The following is a 21,546-nucleotide window of genomic DNA, read 5'->3' on the forward strand; positions in this document are numbered from 1 at the left end:
ACATTGTAAGTTCTATTTTGATCATTTCTATAGATAGAACAAATAATAATATACCGAATTTATTCATCTTTCTTGGTTGGGCAAACACGGTATTGAGCACTAACCTATAATGGCTATGAATATGTAGAGTCATTTCAGGAAAGTTCATCCGAGGGAGGGACATGAATTTGAATAGGAATGAGCTATGTGCTAAACTAATGGAAAATTGAGGTTAGTGTAAAATGTGAATCCCTTCACCCCTCTCGTAACAGGTGAGGCGATAAATCGTGACAGGGTGGTTGTGGCCGAAGACATTCCACGTGCATGTAGCATTTTGGTGCCAACAGAAAAATATTGCTTTCAATACTTATACCAATGCTAACTCTATATATATGCAGAAACTTACAGCTTCTTTATCTAATCTGTTGGGATCAACTACTTACACCCCAATTTCCATGCCTGCCAATTATCCTTGCCAAGAGAAATCACATGCATCGCTCCTGAGTCTGACATACTTGATCTCCTATAGTCAAATGGCATTAAGAAAAAGAGAGTACAAATGGCGTTCTAGAGGTACATTAATTATGCTCCAAAGAAATTGACTTTCACCTATCTCAAACATTTTCGGTCATGTTTTTTTTTTTTAAACATAATCGGTGGCTGTTTATATTCCCAAAAAAAATTGAGGAGACTAGGCCCCTGAGTTACATGGCATTATGCCCTGGAAACAAAGCAGGAAGACACTGCCTTGGAAACAAAGCAGGAAGATACTAGAAGGAAGACAAAATTCCTCTTTGTCCCCGTCATTTCTGACTTTTGGAAACCCTGAATAAGTAAAGATTCTAATGAACTGGAGTAATAAGAAGCAGATTTTACAGTGCATACTTAATCTATATTTATATTTGAAAACCCTGAATAAGTAAAGATTCTAATGAACTGGAGTAATAAGAAGCAGATTTTACAGTGCATGCTTAATCTATATTTATATGGCTGATATGGTGTACTGTAGACTCTTCGGGCTTGCTATAGACTTCAATGTTCCTTAGGCTTGAAGAGCTGGTGTTGGGAGCGGGCCTGCTTTTTCAATTGCACAGAGTATTAAAAATACAAAGGGAGATTAGATCCATTCTAATCTATTGTTTATTCTAAGCAACCACTGAACAAAGCGCGCCTGCATTTTCAATTGCATAGAGTATTAAAAATACAAAGGGCGATTAGATCCATTCTAATCTATGCTTTATTCAAAGCAACCACTGAATAATGGTTGGGCATCTCTGTTGTTTATTTAAAGTAACCACTGACCTATGATTGGGCATCTCTGTTGTTTATTCACAACAACCATCGAACGATACTCCATTCAATACAACTCTATCGAATAGAAAATTCAAAATAACCAAACAACTCAATAATGCATCATATTTGTTTAAGGTCTTAATTCATGCAGCGATTATATTCCATTAAATACAATTACTCTGATAAAATATATTTCATTGTTGTATGTACCACCAGCCGCACAACAAACACACACATCAACATTATTGATAAAATCATTCATTTCATTAAATCTTAATAAAACATTGTTTTAATAACAATATTAAATGTGAATAACTGTTTGGTATATATTTTATGTTATTATTGTTATATTCATGCATGATTTTAAATAAGTGTAGGGATTTTTTTTTAAATCATTTAAAATTAAAAATTTTAAAAACAAGAATAAGAAGTAAATAAAAAGATGTTGTGGGTTTCGATTTTAAGACCTGTGTATAAAATTAATAGTGTGAATCATGAGCACAAGTATCATTAGAGGGATCAACTAGCTTCTACAAGATGACCAAGTTAGCGATGGCAACGAGTAGATTCAGAGAGGTGCTAGACTCTTCTTTCCCTGGCAATGGCAATTTTGACTACAAAGATGCCCTCTCAAAGAGCATTATGTTCTTCGAGGGGCAGCGGTCGGGTGTTCTTCCACCAAATCAGAGATTGACATGGAGGAAAGATTCAGCCCTCACAGACGGATTCGACCAGAATGTATGGATATTTTTTAAAAACATACGAATAACTGTTTTAGCCTTTCATCTCAACCCTTCAACTGTTTTAGTTTTTCTTCAATGGGTACTAAATAAATCGAATGAATGCAGGTTGATTTGGTTGGACGATATTACGACGCAAGCGATAACGTAAAATTTGGGTTTCCAATGGCTTCTACTACTACCATGTTAGCCTGGAGCGTGTTGGAGTTCGGCAATTTAATGGGCCAGAAGATTGAAAATGCCAAAGCTGCGATTCGTTGGGCTACGGACTATTTCCTCAAAGCTACCGTCCAACCGAACAAAATCTTCGTGCAGGTATGACCGAATGAAAGCTATAGCCTGCCCCACTCAATCCAAGCATTCCGAAGAATATAACAGACAAGAAATGCATGAGTAAATGCTTATTGATTTGTGATTGCCAAGGTGGGTGTTCCCAACACTGATCACGATTGCTGGGAGCAACCAGAAGACATGGACACATCTCGTACTGTTTACAACATCGACACCCAAAATCCAGGTTCCGATGTCGCTGGAGAAACTGCAGCAGCAATGGCTGCCGCGTCCATCGTTTTCTGAACATCCGACTTCTCTTATTCTCAAAGTCTTTTTCAAACTGCAACTCAGGTAATTAAAATATGGGCGACTAATAAGCATCTAACGTAGAGTATTCACCTCCGATCAGGAACCTGTTATGATATGTTGACAGTACCTGTAATAGAAATGTTGTAGCCTCAGCAGTCCCTGAAATTTGGATGAATATGTTTGCCCCGAGGCAGAAAAAAAAACACACTTTGTGCATCTCACGACATTTGCAGCTCTCTGTTTGATTCGTAATACCTGATAATCCAAAAAATACGGCGACATCCCTGTCCTTTCGCATATTGCAGCCCGAATGCAGGGAAAGAATTTGTCTCTTCCGTAGAAGATAGAGCATCATGCCGAACAAACCTTCATTTCTTTGGCATATTGCTTACACAAAATAACTATTTCTCATGTTTCAATGGCCTGGAGCATCATGCCGAACAAACCTTCATTTCTTTGGCAATTGCGTACACAAAATATAACTATTTCTCATGTTTCAATGGCCTGTTCGTATAGCTCTCGAAAAAATCATATTCACACAGTAAGGCCAAGTCTAATTAACATATCTTCTGATTAGATCAGCATAGAGTTTACCTGTAACAGCGTAGACGATCAGCATAGCGTTTACCTGTAACAACGCAGAGGAAGGTTCAATATCTGAGAACACTAGGAAATCCCGGAACTACACTGATAGGAACTATTACCTATATGGGAACATAAGCACTTGTCGCTTACCATGGTTGGAGCGTGACTCCATCTGTACTGTCTCCTTGTCAGTGGGCTCTTCTAATGGTTGGAGCGTGACTCCATCTGTACTGTCTCCTTGTCAGTGGGCTCTTCTAATGGAAAAAATACTCAAAGACAAACTAATAGAAGAATTGTTCTCTTATCTTTCAAGAAACCATACCTATACCTACTGCCTACGCGCACTGTATGTATACGCTCGGCTCTTCCTCGCTAGAATAAAGCTCCCGCTCACTGCTCGAATGCACCGAATTAGGGTTCTGCGTTAGGGGTAAGGTTGTGTGTGTTTCAAGATCTCCGCAGCTGAAGTGATTGGATTTTGAGAGAGAAGGGCAATTTACCATCTCTGCATTGAGAGGAAGGCATCCATCAATTTTTGGCGCCCATAACACAAATGGATACCATTCTGCATGAAGGATGAAGACCATAACAGAAATACCTACCATTCCACTGAAGGATGAAGACCGTAACAGAAATTCCTACCATTTCGTCTGAAGGATGATGAAGACCATGACAAGACGGGTGGCGCTAAAAACCTGAAAGGATGATGAAGACCATGACGAGACGGGTGGCGCTAAAAACCTGAAAATGAGTTACAGATGTCAGTGGAAAGCAGACGGGTGGCCCTAAAAAACTGTGCACAAATGTCAGACGGAGATCAAAAGTGTAGACGGTCCAGGGGTCAACGTGAGAAGCAAAAGGACGACGAAAGTCCCTTTCAAAAGAAAGCCTATCGGCCTAAAGGAGACTCCTATTTTCACCTCTATTGCAATATTAATGCGCCTTGACATGAGGGGGCGATAGCCAGATATAACGCGTGACGTTTTTTTTTCTCTCTGATCATCACGGCGCATGTTATATCTGGCTATCGCCCCGCATGTCAAGGCGCATTAATATTGCAATAAAGGTGGAAATAGGAGTTTCCTCGGCCTAAATATGCTAGATTATAACTATCACCACCACTAATTTGACTTCTTTCGTACCAACGTGTACATTTCATTCGGCGTGTTTCTTTCTATTGTATCTTGTGAAAATACAACTGTTGTGTTGGCAACCTCGGCGCCCAAAATGATAACGCTACAACGCTCCTACGCTCCAAACATCGTCGACCCTTTAGAGATCGACATGCCCATCAATACAAGGAATTTCGGAGGAACACAGTTTGTTTCAGCGACAATTTTATTGTTTTATCATGCTTTTCCTTACCATCTTCTTTTGAGTACAAGAAGGCAAGAACCACAGAGGCCGATATTTGGTCATTTTGCGCAGCGATGGTTTTCTGGTTTTGATATTGTTCGTACACTTGGGCGATTCCCAGATTTTGATACTATCCATACCCTTGAGCGGGTTCTTGGTTCTGGTTTTGTTCATAGCCATGAGCTACTTCCTGATACTGAACGTAGGGTTGAACATACAACATGTTGAAGAAGAACCCAGGGTTTTTCCCAACAAAAGGATACACGGCTTCCTCACTGGTTCTGGCAATGGCATCCATTACATTGTCATATAAATCGTAGGGGAAACAAGGCAGGAAAAATAACGTGGGTCTGTCTATTTTACACCATTTGTTCTCGTCAAAAGAGAGACAAGTACAATCCAAGGCATTTATAGTGACTAGCTCCACCGCAGAAAATAGTGGATCGAACACCACAACATCGTGCACTCATTCAGATCTGTCTCATAATAAAATGGCTAAGGCTAACTGCATATATCTTAGCTCCATACGGTCACCCTCAATCGGTTCAATGTTTCCAAGACCATAGAGAACCACAGGTAATTTTGAATTATGTGGCCCTCTCCTTATTGTACTCTCTATTAGCATGACTATTTCCAATTCTTGCATTTGTTTCACAAATTCAACATAAAAAAATATTTCTCCAACTTTTCTTCAGCGAACTGTATTTTGCTGATTAATTCTTGAACTTTTTCATCAGATTCCTGAACTATGTCGTAAGTTTATACCTCAAATAATTATGGTTTGGGGTTTTGTTTTGCTTCTAAAACATTCTCTAATGAATTACTGGACGAAGTATACATAATTGCTAATCTAAAATACGCAATAACAGAATGAATAAATCAGAAGAATAAAGTAATAAAACATCCCTTTGTGAGAATTTGGAGTCGGAACCGGTTGGTTTTATACAAAAACGAGTTCAAGAATATCTGAATTGGTCTGAGAGAATCTAATTTCATAGGGTTCAACGTTGTTCTTTGATATTGTATGCATGTAATCTAAGAAGTCATAAAAACTATGAGGCCATTTCTCCCTAGAATTTGGTGCAGTGATGGTGTAAATTAGGTTGCCTTGCAAATTAGAATGTTGTATATGATAACAAATTTTACCAGAGAGGTGAACCCCTAGCCTTAACTGGCTGTGAGACCTGTAGTCAATATTGGCACTCTGATAAGTGCACATGATGGGCATGGACACAACTAACATTATCTCATTCAAATGATTTCCCATGATTGCATCTCTCAGATCATGAATACCCAATTGATCAACCAATTTGTTATGAAACCACCTCACAAAAAGATAGAAAAGATAGATCAATGCCTTAGAATTCAGCCTCTTCGAGGGGGCAACCTCCTTTACATTACACAAAATGATTGATTCTTTGATGATTCAAATGACAAAACCTCCTTTCTATATATAGGAGTCTAAGGAGTCACAGTATAACCTAGCTGACCTAACAATAATAATATAAAGGCACAAAAATAACAATAGAGGGATTCTATGGGGCACAGTAATAACAATATGGGGACAATAGGGACACAACAATATTAATAAGAGATACAGCTACAATAGTAATGAGATAATCACTAGTATTATAGGGACCTAACATGCCCCTCTCCTTCAAAAAAGTGTTGTCTTCAACGCTTGAGTAGTTATGGATGCTTCTGTATACAATTTTCATCCTCCCATGTGGAATCTTCAGCAGATAAGTTCTTCCACTTGATGAGATACTCTGAAATTGATCGATTTCGTCGCTGTCGAGTTCTTGTTTCTGTGACTGCTTTCGGTTCTAATATAATTTTTCCTTCCTCGTCAAGACGCTGCAGGAAGCTCCAATTTGTATGCCATAGTACCAATCTTTTGCAACACTTTGTACGGACCATAATACTTTGGTGATAATTTATTATCCTTCTTAGCTTGCTTGAGGGACATTTGTTTATATGGTTGTATCCGTAGGAATACCCAATCACCTACATCAAAACTTCTTTCGCTGCGATGTTGATCTGCCTGTTGTTTCATTATATTCTGTGGCAACACGAGGTTATCCTTTAAGAGTTGGAGGACTTCTTGTTGATGCTCGATGTGATGTTCCACTGCTTGAACCTTAGAATTTTCTCTTAAATATGAAGTGATGGATGTTGGCTGATATCCATAAAGTGCCATAAATGGGGTCATTTTTGTTGCTGTATGGAAGGAAGTGTTATACCACCATTCAGCCAGAGGCAACCATTTGACCCATTGTGTCTATTTATCAGATACAAAGCAACAAAGATATCCTTCCAAACACTTGTTTACTATCTCAGTTTGCCCATCAGATTGAGGATGATAAGATAAGCTATGAGCTAACTAAGTACCAAGACAAGAAAATAATTCTGTCCAAAAATTTCCAGTGAAAATGGGACCTCTGTCACTTACAATAATCTTTGGGTTTGCATGTAGCTTTGGAATTGTTTCCATAAATGCAGTAGAAACTGTACTGGCTTTAAATGGATGTGATAATGCACAAAAGTGTGCATACTTGGTAAGTCTGTCAACAACCACCATGATGACACTCTTTCCCTCAAACTTGGGCAAACCTGTGATAAAATCCATTGAAACCTCTTCCCAACGTTGGCTTGGAATGGATAAATGTTGTAATAGACCTAGGGTATTAATTGTTTCAACTTTATTTTGTTGGCAAACCAAACATTCCGCCACAAACTTTTGAATATCCGATTTAAGGCCATCCCAAAAAAATTCCTTCTTAACCCTATGGTAGGTTTTTAAAAATCCTAAGTGCCCTCCTAAGGGAGAAGTGTGCAATTCCATAAGAATCTTTTGTTTGAGTTGGGAATTCTTATAGAGGTATAAGCGATCTTTGTACCATAACGAATCATTTTGCCAGCTAAATGTATCAGATGTACTGAAATCTTGTTGTAACTTTCGAATAAGTGCCCACACTTCTTCATCATTCTTCCATTCCTCCCTTGCTTCGTTTATCCAATATGGTTGGATAATAGAAATGGTGCACAACAATGCTTCCACATCCTCATCCTTTCTTGAGAGTGCATCTGCGACCACATTTTGCTTCCCCTTTTTGTCGATGATTTCAAAGTCATAACCCAACATCTTTGTGACCCACTTTTGTTGCTCTTCAGAGGATAATCTTTGTTCTAAAAAGCATTTAAGACTATCATGATCCATTTTTACCTTGAAGTGTGTTCCCGTTAGGTAGGGCCGCCATTTCTTAAGTGCATGTAGTATTGCCAACATTTCCTTCTCATAAATAGCTTTGTGTAAAAACTTTCGCTTGATTGGACAACTTTCAAAAGCAATGGGTCTTTCATCTTGCATTAAAACAACACCAATTCCATTTCCTGAAGCATCACATTCCACAATAAAGGTTTTTGTGAAGTCCAGTGTAGCTAAGACCGGTGCTTGGCACATTGCCTCTTTAAGATGTTTGAAGGCCTTTGTTGCTTCTGGAGTCCATGAAAATGCATCTTTCTTCAATAATGTTGTTAGAGGTGCTGCTATTCTCCCATAATTCTTAACAAACTTGCAATAATACCCTGTCAACTCGAGAAATCCTCGCAAATGCTTTATGGATGTGGGGATTTTCCATTCCTTAATGGCTTTAATTTTGCTAGGGTCTACCTTAACTCTTTCATGAGATACAATATGACCCAGATATTCCACCTCTTGTACTCCAAAGAAACATTTGGATATTTTTGCATATAATTGTTTCTCTTCCAATCGTTGTAGCACCCTGTCAACATGTTCAACATGATCCTTCCAAGACTTGTTAAGATTAGTATATCATCAAAAAATACTAACACAAATTTTCTAAGGAAGGGTTTGAAAATGGAATTCATTAAACCTTGAAATGTAGAAGGTGCATTGGTAAGGCCAAAAGGCATGACCAAAAATTTATAATGACTCTCATGAGTTCTAAATGCTGTTTTCGGAATGTCTTCAGTCTTCATTCTGATTTGATGATATCTTGAATGAAGATCCAACTTGGTGAAGTAAATTGATCCATGCAATTCATCCAGTAATTCATCAATGACAGGAATGGGAAACTTATCTTTAATAGTGTGCTTGTTGAGTTCCCTATAATCTGGACACATGCGCCATGATCCATCCTTCTTGTGCACCAATACTATTGGAGTAGAGAAAGAACTTTGACTAGGTTGAATTATACCCACCTCTAGCATTTCTGCAACCATACATTCAATTTCACTCTTTTGGGCATAGGGATATATGTACGGCCTGATGTTTGGAGGAACACTTCCTGGAATCAGATGAATAGCATGATCATGATCATGAATAGGTGGGAGACCTTTGGGAGTCTCAAATACCTTGGAATGATTGTCCAAGACTTTATGGAGATCTGGAGAAATAGATGATTTCAATGTGGAAACATCTAGCGAACATAATTGTGCAATTACACCCCTTTGTTCCTTTTTTAGAAGCTTTGTCATACCGTTAGAGCTAATTATCTTTCCCGGTTTCCCTACAATACCCCTTAATTCAACTTCCTTTTCTTCTGCAGAAAATTTTATGAAAAGTTCTTGAAAAATAAAAGCTATTGTACCCAAAGATTATAGCCATTGGACTCATAGTACAACATCAGCACCTCCCATTGGAATGGAAAGCATTGGGCTAGTCAATACATATTCTCCCATGGATAGCTTGATATTATGGCACTTTCCAGAGAAATTTATCGTTCTTCCATTTGCAACCATCACTTGACACTCTGGTGCTGGATATAGGAAGCAATTCAATTCTTTTGCTATCTTACAATGAATAAAATTGTGGGTACTTCCTGAATCAATCAACACTATTACCTTTTTCTTCTTGATTTGTCCTTCTATCTTGATGGTTTGAGGAGTGGTAATTCCAGCCAATGCATTACAAGATATGGTCGGATTCATCTCTTCTTTATCTAGGCTTTGTTCCTGGAGTATATCCTCTTCTTTTGACCTTTCTTGCTCCTTTTCTTCTTCCTCTTCACAATCTATGTAGAATAATTTCTTCTCAGCACACTTATGACCTTTAGTGTATTTTCTATCACAACTGTAACAAAGCCCTTTTGCTCTTTTTTCTTCCAATTGTTGTGGTGTCAACCTTATAGGTTGTGGAAGGCTAGGGGCACCAACACTTCCAGCTTTACAATTGTGAGTGGTATGCTTCCTAGTTGCCATAATTTTGCTTTCCATTTTTCTTGCTAACCTGAATGCCTTCTCTAATGAATTAGGTTCCCAAAGGCGAACATCATGTTGGATATTATCCTTTAAAGTCCCTATGAACACATCAATCCTATGCTCCTCTGGAATATTTTTTACCCTTATGTTCAATTTTTGGAACTCCTCAATGTGCTCCATTATTGAACCCTTTTGTTTGAGACTTATCAATTGGCTAAAAAAAGTGTTGCTTTTTGTATCCTCATAATGTGTTGTCAATTCTTCCGTAAAAATTGCCCAAGTGAGAATTTGTTTACGAGAGCAAATCCATTGATACCATACAAACTTATTTGGTTCCAAATATAAAGTTGCAATACGTACCTTTTGTGTGTTTTGCACATTATTGAAATCGAAAAATTGCTCCATCTGTAATATCCATGTTGTGGGATCCTTGCCATCAAACTTCCTCATATCGATTTTTGGAATATGGTGGGTCTTCTATCCAACATTAGAGTCTATGGAATCATGATTAACATTTCTTTTGTTCTCATCATGAGTTTCCTTTACTACCCTTTCACCATTAGTAAGTATTTCTTGTAGAAAATTTGTCAAATCTGTCTTCAAATCTGCCATGCCTGTCTTCAAATCTATCTTCAAATCGTCCATCTTAGCTTCCATGTCATTCATCTTAGCTTCTACATCTTTCTTTAAGCCATCCATCTGAGATTCTGTTACTTTTTGTGCGAGTGACATTTGTTGCACTTGGTTTCATAATTTTGATATATCATGTTGCATTTCTTCCTCTTCTTCATATGTCATGCTAGAGATTTCAGGTTGTTTACTAGGTGTTTGCATTTTCTTTCCTGGGGGCATCAATTACCGATAATAATGCTCTACTATGCCCTTTGAATTCCTTCAAAATAATTTTTCAAACCAATTTTAAACAAAAATTTAAAAAAAATCTACACACCTTTTTTCACTTTGTAGGGGCTCGATATTGCCTCTGATGTATCTCTGTAATTTCGAATCATCTAGTTCTGAAATTGCGACCTGCAGTAGCCCTCTGTGTCCTCTTTCCAATGCCACTAGTCTGATCGAATTTAGATTCTCCAAGGCAGAGTTATAGAAAATCTCCCAAGATGACCTGATTATATACCTTTTTAGAAGAGCGAACTTGTAGGAGGTGCCATGTGTCACTGTTTCGACCTAAGGATCTAAAAAATATACACAGGAAACTACAGTCCGTCCTCTTTCTGTAACTTCTTACAAAATTTCAATCTGATGCTCAAAACAAAAGTTATGACTATTTTCCCTAGGTCACCTGTTTGGAATGTAATTCGGGAGTCTGCAAAAATGCCAACTTCCTCAGATCATATCTCCGCAAATATAGTGCGAAAAACTCTGAAATTCAGACCTGCGGTTCAAAACGATTTCGGACCAAATGGTTTTTTTTTAGCATCTCAAACATTGCAGAAAAAAAGTTATAGCGCAAATGCCACGATGACCTGTTCGGAGCAACAAAACCTTAGAATTCAAAGCTCTGATACCAACTGTTATGAAACCAGCTCACAAAAAGATAGAAAAGATAGATCAACGACTTAGAATTCAGCCTCTTCGAGGGGGCAACCTCCTTTACATTACACAAAATAAATGATTCTTTGATGATTCAAATGACAAAACCTCCTTTCTATATATAGGAGTCTAAGGAGTCACAATATAACCTAGCCGACCTAACAATAATAATATAAAGGCACAAAAATAACAATAGAGGGATTCTATGGGGCACAATAATAACAATATGGGGACAATAGGGGTACAACAATATTAATAAGGGATACAACTACAATAGTAATGGGATAATCACTAGTATTATAGGGACCTAACACAATTCAAGAACATTGTCTACCTCATCCTTGATGCAAAGACAAGATCCTCTGTTGTATATCCATGATAATACTTCCCTTCCCGTGTTTGGATGGAATTTCAATGTATTCAGTGCCACAGTTTTGAAGTTTTGGATCTTCTCTTCTTGGTTGAAATATGCTTCCAAGGCGCCCACATGGAAATTTATCACCATTGCAAGCTCTGATTGAATTTTGTCATGGAATTTGAGTGTGATTACCCCAGGGGTTGTCTCTTGAGTTATTATCATGTCTCAAAAATTTTCTTGAATCAAGAGATATTGACGATGCCAAGACATTTGAATGAAGAACACTCCGAGAAAGCTTTGAATCATATGAATTAAGTGGAGTATGCTTAGAAGCAACAAATGTCGATATTCTGGTATTTAAAACCATGTTTTTGTATGCATCTTTACCTGCCCAAAAAGGAGTCTTACCCGTAACATTGTTATTTCCAACATTATCAGGGTTTTCCAAACTGCTTCGCTTGCCAAATATACCTCTAGTGTTTGATCCAAAACAAGGTATATGAAAAATTGTTTCATTAGGTCCAATTTTCAGATGAGATGGTGGGTTCTTAAACATCTGTATTACATTAATTTCACCAATTATACGAATAATTTTCTTCAAATATTCCCCATCAACCTATTTATCAAGACCACCTATAAAAAACTCAAATTGCTTTTCTTTCTTCACATCCTTTAAGGGGGAAGGCATGCCATTAATTTCACGTTCATCATCTTTTTCAGCTTCTTCAACAATCTCCCGGTTAGTAGGCTCATCTTTATTTTTAACATCACCCTCATTCCCATCATAATCTGAAATTTTCATAACCTGATCTTCTACAAAATGTAGTGATTCTTCATGAATAATTTTTGGAGATTCCTTTTCTTCCTCCTTGCTTTCATCTTCAGCTGTCATATTTTTTTCTATCAAAACACTTGGCTCAATCTCATTTTGATCTGAGTTGACTCAACTCCCGGATTTAACCAAGATATTTTGCTTTCATGATGTGATTAAAATTGTATTTAAAATAGCATAAAGGAACATAAATGCATGTTGTAAAGAAGAAAGGACATGACAATCATCAACAACATAAAATAACAAGATGTTGATAACGGAGTTCGTCCAGGAGGGACTACATCTCCGGGCCCCAGTGTCAAGATGGTGTAGGCCGCTGCATTAAGTGCTGTCAATAGTGATGTTGTACATAAGAGGTGACGTTGCTATCATACAAGGAAAATGCCCTCACGCAAGAGTGGCTCCAAGAGATGTTCTGCTGCAGGAACTCTCAGTCAAAAATGACTCCTATCAGTATGATTCAAACTCATGCATGATGATAATGAACATCCCACCAACATGGCATAAAAGGGATTTCAATGCAATCATGCATGGCGACACATGAGAATCCCATCAACATAACAACAAAGGGATCTCAAACAAAACATGACGAGTCATGACAACAAGTACATCTCACAAATGATTCTGCATCACATCAAGTAGGAACCATGAAAACAAGTAAGAAACAAGATCCACATCAAACAGGGATCTGTGCAACACAATGCATCTCATAGCAAAAAGAAGTACATGAACACATTGCATATACCTCACATCCAAGGGCCATCTGAAGAAAAGGATTTCAAGCTACTAAAGTTGTTCGTACCATCAATCTCACGGCGTCAAATCACATGGAAATGACTGCTCGCACATGAATGCTGACACATACACTCCACTTTGAAAAGTGGCCGAAAAATGAAATGAGCAAACGGAAAATCTGAATGCATCATCATATTTGTGGCGTTGAATAGTGCAAAATCGACTGTCAAATTTCTGAATTTTGAGAAAGTGGAAATCTAGGGCTTAAGGAATCTTTTAGATTCCCCCTAGATTCCTCAAAGATTTTCTCCTCCGGGTCCTCTGAAAATCTGCTGCTCAGATCAAAATGCCAAATGTGCCATCGGGTTCATGTTGCTGAGAGGTGTAAGATCGACATAAAGTTTGTCCAATTTGGACACTGCAAAAATTTCACCCTCTTGAGAATTTTGCCCAATCATGGTTCCGCCTGTGTTTTTCTCAGGTTCATGGTTCCACCCTACATTAAAAATTAATTAAAAAAAACCTTGATCTATGTGTGCACTCTTGGCTCCTCCCTCTATTGGGCGCACTGACAAAAATGAGTTTATTTAAGATTTCATGGGCGGATTTGTCCACAAACAGGCCGTTTGGTGTAATGGTTAAAATTCCCGAATTGTAATGAGGAGGTCGGGTGGTCAAACCCCAACCCCTCCATATTTACACATTGTTTGTTTTTAAAAACCACAACATATATTTTTGTTGGGGGGTCAGGTCTGCATTGGGCGGCCCGCCCCATAATCTCCCTCAGTAATGCATTAATTTAAGGCGCAGTTTGTTGGCGTGTTGGTTTATTGGTTCATGGGGCCACCTAGTGGGGGCCGGCCCACGTGGGCTGTGTGGGTTCAATCCTTGCCGGACCCGCATTAATTGTGCGTACATGCTATGGGTTTGGGGGTGTGGGCCAGGTCCACCAAAGGTGGACCACCCACCCCATGTGTAATACGGTTTATGTGTGCGGTTACCCGGGGGTTCGACGGGGTCATGGCTGCCAACCCATATTAAGTTTGTTATGTGGTGCAGTTGAGGGAGGGATGGCGGGGTGGTGGCTCGCCACCTCACTTATATATATATATATATATATATATATATATATATATATATATATATATATATATATATATATATATATATATATAATCAATGGTCATTTTCAATTCTTTCGAAAATAAGGGATACTAGGCATTTTAACGAGGCCACAATTTCCCCCGTTTTCGGGAGTCAGATTCCATGCTCGGGACTCGGTCAATTTGTAGGACACTTAAACTTGCCCCACAACACAACTTTGACCAAAACTTTGACTGGCTCGTTCTCCCTCATACGAGCTTGGATTAATGAACCGTTTGCACTGCTGCGATCAGGACAACAAGATCTACGCTCTGGTCCTAGTTCAAAAGCATTATGGTCACTTTGATTTTTCGAGCTTCCATAAGCCCTCTTTGTCCTCTGTGTGTCTCTGGAGCCACTTGGATCAGTCCTCCCCACTGAAGAGCTTTTGGTCCTCCAAAAGCATGAAAAGTAATTTGCAACTTCTCTGTACCTTGTCTGCATCACAAGTGTCCTGAAAAAGGTCCCACTTCCATCTCCTTCACCTTTGTTCTTCGAAGCCTCAAACGATGAGCCAACACCTGCAACCTCTAGTACATATAGTACACTGTTTTGAAAATTTCATGCTTGTCTTACATGACCAACTAATGACCCAAGCATCCCACACTTGCCACAAGTTCATAACACATACTCAGTGGTCAAGTTTACATCGAAATGGAAACAATCCCCTAGCTATGAAAACAAGGCCAACATATCATTGTTGCTCCAACAAGTGATGTAAAACACATCATCACCACAACCATGATTTACAAAGATAAGGCCAAACACTATTTTAGTTTTGACAAGTGATAGAAAAACGACATCACTTTCACAATTTATCATGCAACTCAACATAAGACCAGATGTCATTGTTGCTTAACAAGTGATGGAAAACACATCATCACTTTTACATTTTAAAATGCAACAAATGATTTACAAAAGCATGACCATGACAAGCTAACATATCTAGAAACCATTTTTCACTTATCAATGTGAATGGGTCATTCCCTTGTGGTGGTTTTGCTTGTCGAATAACTGCTTCACCTGGTTCATGCACCGATGCTTTGTCTTTAAGGCATTGCTCTAGATGGAGCCTCCAACAAGTGGCTCTTTTATGGCCACCTTTGTCGCAATGACTGCAATACATCTTCCTCCAGATCTGCTTACCATGTTTCTTTACCTACTGTTGATATGATCTTTCATGCCTCCTCCTTGTTTGTGCTGCTATTCTTTTCCAACACTTTAGAAAATGTATGGCTATGTAATCCACAAAAGGTACATGTTTTTCTATTCCATGATTTACGTTCATCTTTAACAACATGATTATAATCAAAATGAATATTCGAATGTCGAGAGTGGTTATACCTTTCCTTGTCGTCTTTGGTGTAAGTATGGCGATGAGAGCTTGCCTCAGCTCTTTCCCTGCAATGGGAACTACCATGGGATGATGGGGATGTGTTCCTTTCTCTTTCCTCGATGATTTCGACGATGTCTCGGAAGCATATGACACCTTCGAGCATTCTCCTTCGGTGTATCCCAAGCCTGCAAATTGAGGTCTCTGCATAACCTCCAATGGTTGAGTTATGCCTTGGTTATTAACACCAAGTTATTTTTCCTCCTTGTGCCTCGTCTTGGTAAGGAGCCTCATGTTTGTCCTTGTAATTGGGATCTCCAAATATCCAACAGAAATCATACTATGTGAAGACGAAACCGAAAGGAAATCAACATCTTTTACCTCCTCTCTCAATTTGGAAAGAACTAATGAGGGCTTGTCATCATGTGTTGTTGGTGGTTTGCTATCTGTCTCGGCGCATTCCCTAACTTCTTTCTTGACATACCCAAGTCTTGCCTAACGGCGTAATTCTTCTACTTTGGTGGGGTTGACAATGCCTTGGCCATTAACGCCCAAGCCTTTTCCTTCATACCCCATTCTCTTCAACAATTTGGAGCCAATTCCTATGGTATGATTTTCAAAAATAATGAAATCATCATTAGGACACATACATGAAGATGGAGAACAATTTTTACTTCACATGGGTCACGTTGTAGCTCTTCCTAGGCCTCGTCCTTAACTTGCAGTTGTCATAGCAAACTATGTTTCTCCTCTTTCTCTTCATGTAGCAACATCTTCAATTCAGCATTCTCTGTTTGAAGATTCTGTTTGTTGTGCTTCAGTTCTTTCAGGGCCTCTTTCGTGGCTTGCAATTGAAGCTGCAATCGCTCCTTTTCCTCTGTCTCTTTTTGTAGAGCTTCATACATTATTTCCACCCTTTAGGAAATTTTGAGCATGGTCTCGTACATTGCTTTTTCATCCTTTGTCGCTGCACATTCCATTGTTCACGCTTGCAATTCACATCCACACAAAGACTGCTCTGATACCAAACTTGATCCGAGTTGACTCAGTTCCCGGATTTAACAAAGATCTTTTGCTTTTGTGATGTGATTATAATTGCATTTAAAATAGCATAAAGGAACATAAATGCATGCTATAAAGAAGAAGGAACATGACAATCATCAGCAACATAAAATAACAAGACGTTGATAATGGAGTTCGTCTAGGAGGGACTACGTCTCCGGGCCCCAGTGTCAAGATGGTGTAGGCTGCTGCATTAAGTGTTGTCAATAGTGATGATGTACATAAGAGGTGACGTCGCTATCATACAAGGAAAATACCCTCACAGAGGAGTGGCTTCAAGAGATGTTCTGCTGCAGGAACTCTCAGTGAAAAAGGACTCCTATCAGTATGATTCAAACTCATGCATGATGATAATGAACATCTCACCAACATAGAATAAAAGGGACTTCAATGCAATCATGCATGGCGACACATGAGAATCCCATCAACATAACAACAAAGGGATCTCAAACAACACATGACGAATCATGACAACAAGTACATCATAGATGATTGCGCATCACATCAAGCAGGAATCATGAAAACAAGTAAGAAACAAGATCCACATCAAACATCAAACATGGATTTGTGCAGCACAATGCATCTCATAGCAAAAAGAAGTACATGAACGCACTGCATATATCTCACATCCAAGAGCCATCTGAAAAAAAGGATGTCAAGCTGCTGAAGTTGTTCGTACCATCAATCTCATGAAGTTGAATCACATGGAAATCACTACTCGCACATGAATGCTGACACCTGCACTCCACTTAGAAAAGTAGCCGAAAAATGAAATGAGCAAATGGAAAATTTGAATGCATCATCAGATTTGTGGCATCGAATAGTGCAAAATTAACTGTCAAATTTCTGAATTCTAAGAAAGTGGAAATCTGGGACTTAAGGAATCTTTTAGATTCCCCCTAGATTCCTCAAAGATTCCCTCCTTTGGGTCCTCTAAAAATCTACTGCTTAGATCAAAATTCTGATTGCAGGTTCGTGTCGCTGAGAGGTGCAATATCGACATAAATTTTGTCCAATTTGGACACTGCAAAAATTTCACCCTCCTGAGAATTTCGCCCAGTCATGGTTTCGCCTGTGTTTTTCCTAGGTTCATGGTTCCTCATTGCATTAAAAATTAATTAAAAAAAACCTCGATCCGCATGTGCGCTCCTGGCTCCTCCCTCTGTTGGGCGCACTTACAAAAATGAGTTTATTTAATATTTCATGGGTGGAATTGTCCACAAACGGGTCATTTGGTGTAATGGTTAAAATTCCCAAATTGTAATGAGGAGGTCGGGTGATCAAACCCCGACTCCTCCATATTTACACATTGTTCGTTCTTAAAAACCGCAACACATATTTTTTGTTAGGGGGTCGGGTCTACATTGGGCGGCCCGCCCCATAGTCTCCCTCTGTAATGCATTATTTTAAAGCGCAGTTTGTTGGCGCATTGGTTTATTGGTTCATGGGGCCGCTCGGTGGAGGCCGACCCACGTGGGCTGGGCGGGTTCAATCCCCGCTGACCCCGCATTAATTGTGCGTACATGCTATGGGTTTGGGGGTGCGGGCCGGGTCCACCGGAGGTGGCCCGCCCACCCCATGTGTAATACGATTTATGTGTGTGGTTTCCCGGGGTTCGGCGGGGTCATGGCCGCCGACCCATATTAAGTTTGTTATGCAGTGTGGTTGAGGGATGTAGAATTTCCTGCAAATTCTCTAAAAATTTACCTCCGAGATCTATGTAGAAAATCTGACTGTAGATTAATCTGATAATGCAATATACCAAAGCAAAATACTATAATCTACTTCTACTATCAAACTTGCGGAAGCTTAAAGATTGAGCCGAATCAGAGCTAAACACATATAACCAGAAGAAGAAGAATCAATGCACATGAAACACAGAAAATACTCAGGGGAAAGCCTCAGCTAAAAACCCCACTATCTGTATTATCATACAAGGTGGAAATACATCATAATTATACAAAGCCTTAGCTCTCACAGCTAGCCAACTCTCAGTACAATCCTCCTTTATGCTCACAGGTAATCAAAGCTTCTCACAAGCCTTCTCCTCTGCCCTCCAAGCTCCTATTTCTTTGTGTAGTTACCTCTAGGATGATCTCCTTCACCCAGTGTAACATTGCTCTCACACACTGCTCTAACACACTGTCAGAACTATGCAATCCTCAAGGAACCTTACCTTGACTGCATGCATGAGTTTCCTTTATAGGAAAACACATGCAATTGATAGTACACTGTCCTTGACATTTAGCTCAACCGGGTCTTTCTCAGAATAGACATGCATGATTTTTTGATGAGGGAATCTTCAGTTATCTGGAGTACACTGGTTGAGTGCAGGGATGCATCAATTGACTGATAACTCTCAATTAGTTCCTCAAACAGTTTGGAACTAATTTAACTGGACTTAACTCAGTAAACTGAGCTAACTAATTACAACTCAATATTATCTCCTTAATTAAGGGATAATCTCCTTAATTTAAGGGATAACTGTTGCATGACTTTATAAAGACTTCTAACTTGAATTTCTCCAACTAATTAATCCATAATGAATTAATTAATTATTTCCAAGTAGTCGGTGAGACTAAATTCGATTTTAATTCACAATTTTAATTCAAGGACAAATTAAAATTGGAATATTCTGGATTCTATTTTTATCATTTCTTGTTGCTATTTTCAACACTCCCTCTCAATAAGAAAGGAATTCAACTTGATCCCAATCCTGAACCTTTGGAATGTTATGCATGCAACACTTATCTCTAATGTTGTTTCTCTAGCAACTCTAGAAACAAAAAAAACATCCAACCTGAATCAGTATGATGCATATGTCATCAAAGTCTCTGACTGTTATTGCCTATGTCAACTAAAAACTCTGCGCTTCTACTGACTCAGCCTTTCTGCATTGTTGTCAATCCTTCTTTGTGCTCTTCAATATCTGACTACTCTAGCCTCTATCACTTTGATCTCTGACTGCATCAATCCCACTGATTCCTCCCGCTACTATGTACTTTGGGCTCCCGTAGCAAGGTACGATCCATGAGATAAAACCTCTTAATGGACCCTGCCCAATTTCAGCCTTCTTGGGACTATCACTCCACATCGCCCCACCTCACACCTAGAGGTATGGCTGCATGTGATCCCTCTACCCACTCCAATTGTGGCTCCTCCACAATTGTCTAAGAATTCTTCTAGGGCTGCATGTTGAGAGGTAATTTACTCTCCCTATCAACCACCAAGTCTCTAACATTTGCCTTGCTCCTCAAGGATTTGCATGCATCTTGAACCTCAAGAGAATACAGGGTCTTGACTCATTAACCGATCTGGTTCACCTGCCTCGTGGTGATGTGTGTAAGGAATTCCTCTCCTTTACTGAAGACAACATCGTAGCCTTTGTCCTCCAACATCACGACTGATACCAAGTTCTTCTTCAGTCCGGGCACATACTTCACATTTGTCAAGGTGATAGGAGCTCCATGCTCCCTCTGAAAAGCAATCGTGCCCACTCCTGAAACATTAAACCTTTCGTCGTCACCCATCTCTATGCGCATCTTCAGGTCTTTCTTCTCCAAGGTACTAAATAAACTTTTGTCGCCGGTCATGTGGAATGAGGAACCACTGTCAAGATACCAACCACAACCCATAATTAATGACAACATGCATGCGATGAGAGTAAAGTCCATTTCGAACTGAGAGGCTAATGCCTCACCTTCCGATCCTTCCGAGGATCCCTTCTTGGACTTCTTCGATGGGCAATTAGTCGCATAATGTCCCATCTCGTGACAATTAAAGCATCTCATTTTAGACTTGTCACCCTTCTTCCCTCCATGAGAAGAATTCGATTTGGAATGGGGGGCCTTCCCCTTCCCTTTCCTTGCCTTACTTGCGAAGGCCATATTTTCTTCATCATCATCCTTAGATGAAGAACCATCTCGTGTGCTCCTCCTGATCTCCTCCTGCATGAGATCCGACCACAGTCGTTCCCACCCTTCCATTCATAGAGTCATGGTAGCTATTCCAGCTCTTTGGAAGGCCAAGGAGAGCGAGGATCACCATATCATCATCGGTAGTAGTTATTCCCACACTACCAAGCTCACCTTTGCAAGTGGTGAGCTTGTTTAGATATGTGGAAATAGTATCGTCGTTCTCCATCTTGATTCTTCGAAGCTTATCCTTGAGCGCCAATTTCCTCTGGTCTCTACTATTCTAGTAGAGGTCCTTCAATGTCTTCCACATTGAAAAAGGAGTATCCTTCCCATGGAGACTCCAGACAATATGGTCTCGAAGTCCCTCAAGGATTATCTGTCTTGCCCTCGCCACACACTTCTTCGACTCAGCCAACTCTTGTGCATTAGTTGAACCTGGCTTTGGGATTTCTTGATCAATGAAATCCTTCAAGCCGTTGTCTTCTAATACAACCTCCATGCGATCTTTCTATGCTATGTAATTCGAGCTACCTTCCAAGGCATACTCGAGTCTCAAGCCATATAACGCCATTGACCAACCTTGAAGTATGATAAGAATTCGACTTGCACCTGCAACCCCGAACTTCAAACTTCGAATTCTCTTCTCCGTATACTATTCACAGCTCTGATAAACTTGGCTCCGATACCATGGATAATTTCTTGCAAATTATCTACAAATCTACCTCTGAGATCTATGTAGAAAAATTGATTGTAGATTAATCCGATAATGCAATATACCAAAGTAAAATACTATAATCTACTTCTACTATCAAACTTGCGGAAGCTTAAAGATCGAGCTGAATCAGTGCTGAACACAT

General features: G+C 39.3%; 1 pseudogene; it reads left to right on the forward strand.

The window, feature by feature from the left end:
- Positions 1-1,824: 1,824 nt before the first annotated feature.
- LOC149222359 (endoglucanase 1 pseudogene) lies at positions 1,825-2,588 on the forward strand (annotated as a pseudogene).
- Positions 2,589-21,546: the final 18,958 nt, after the last annotated feature.

This window comes from Pinus tabuliformis, chromosome Q (genome assembly GCF_031772625.1).
Source record: "Pinus tabuliformis cultivar Carrire ecotype Pingquan chromosome Q, CPIR1, whole genome shotgun sequence".
NCBI lineage: Eukaryota > Viridiplantae > Streptophyta > Pinopsida > Pinales > Pinaceae > Pinus > Pinus tabuliformis.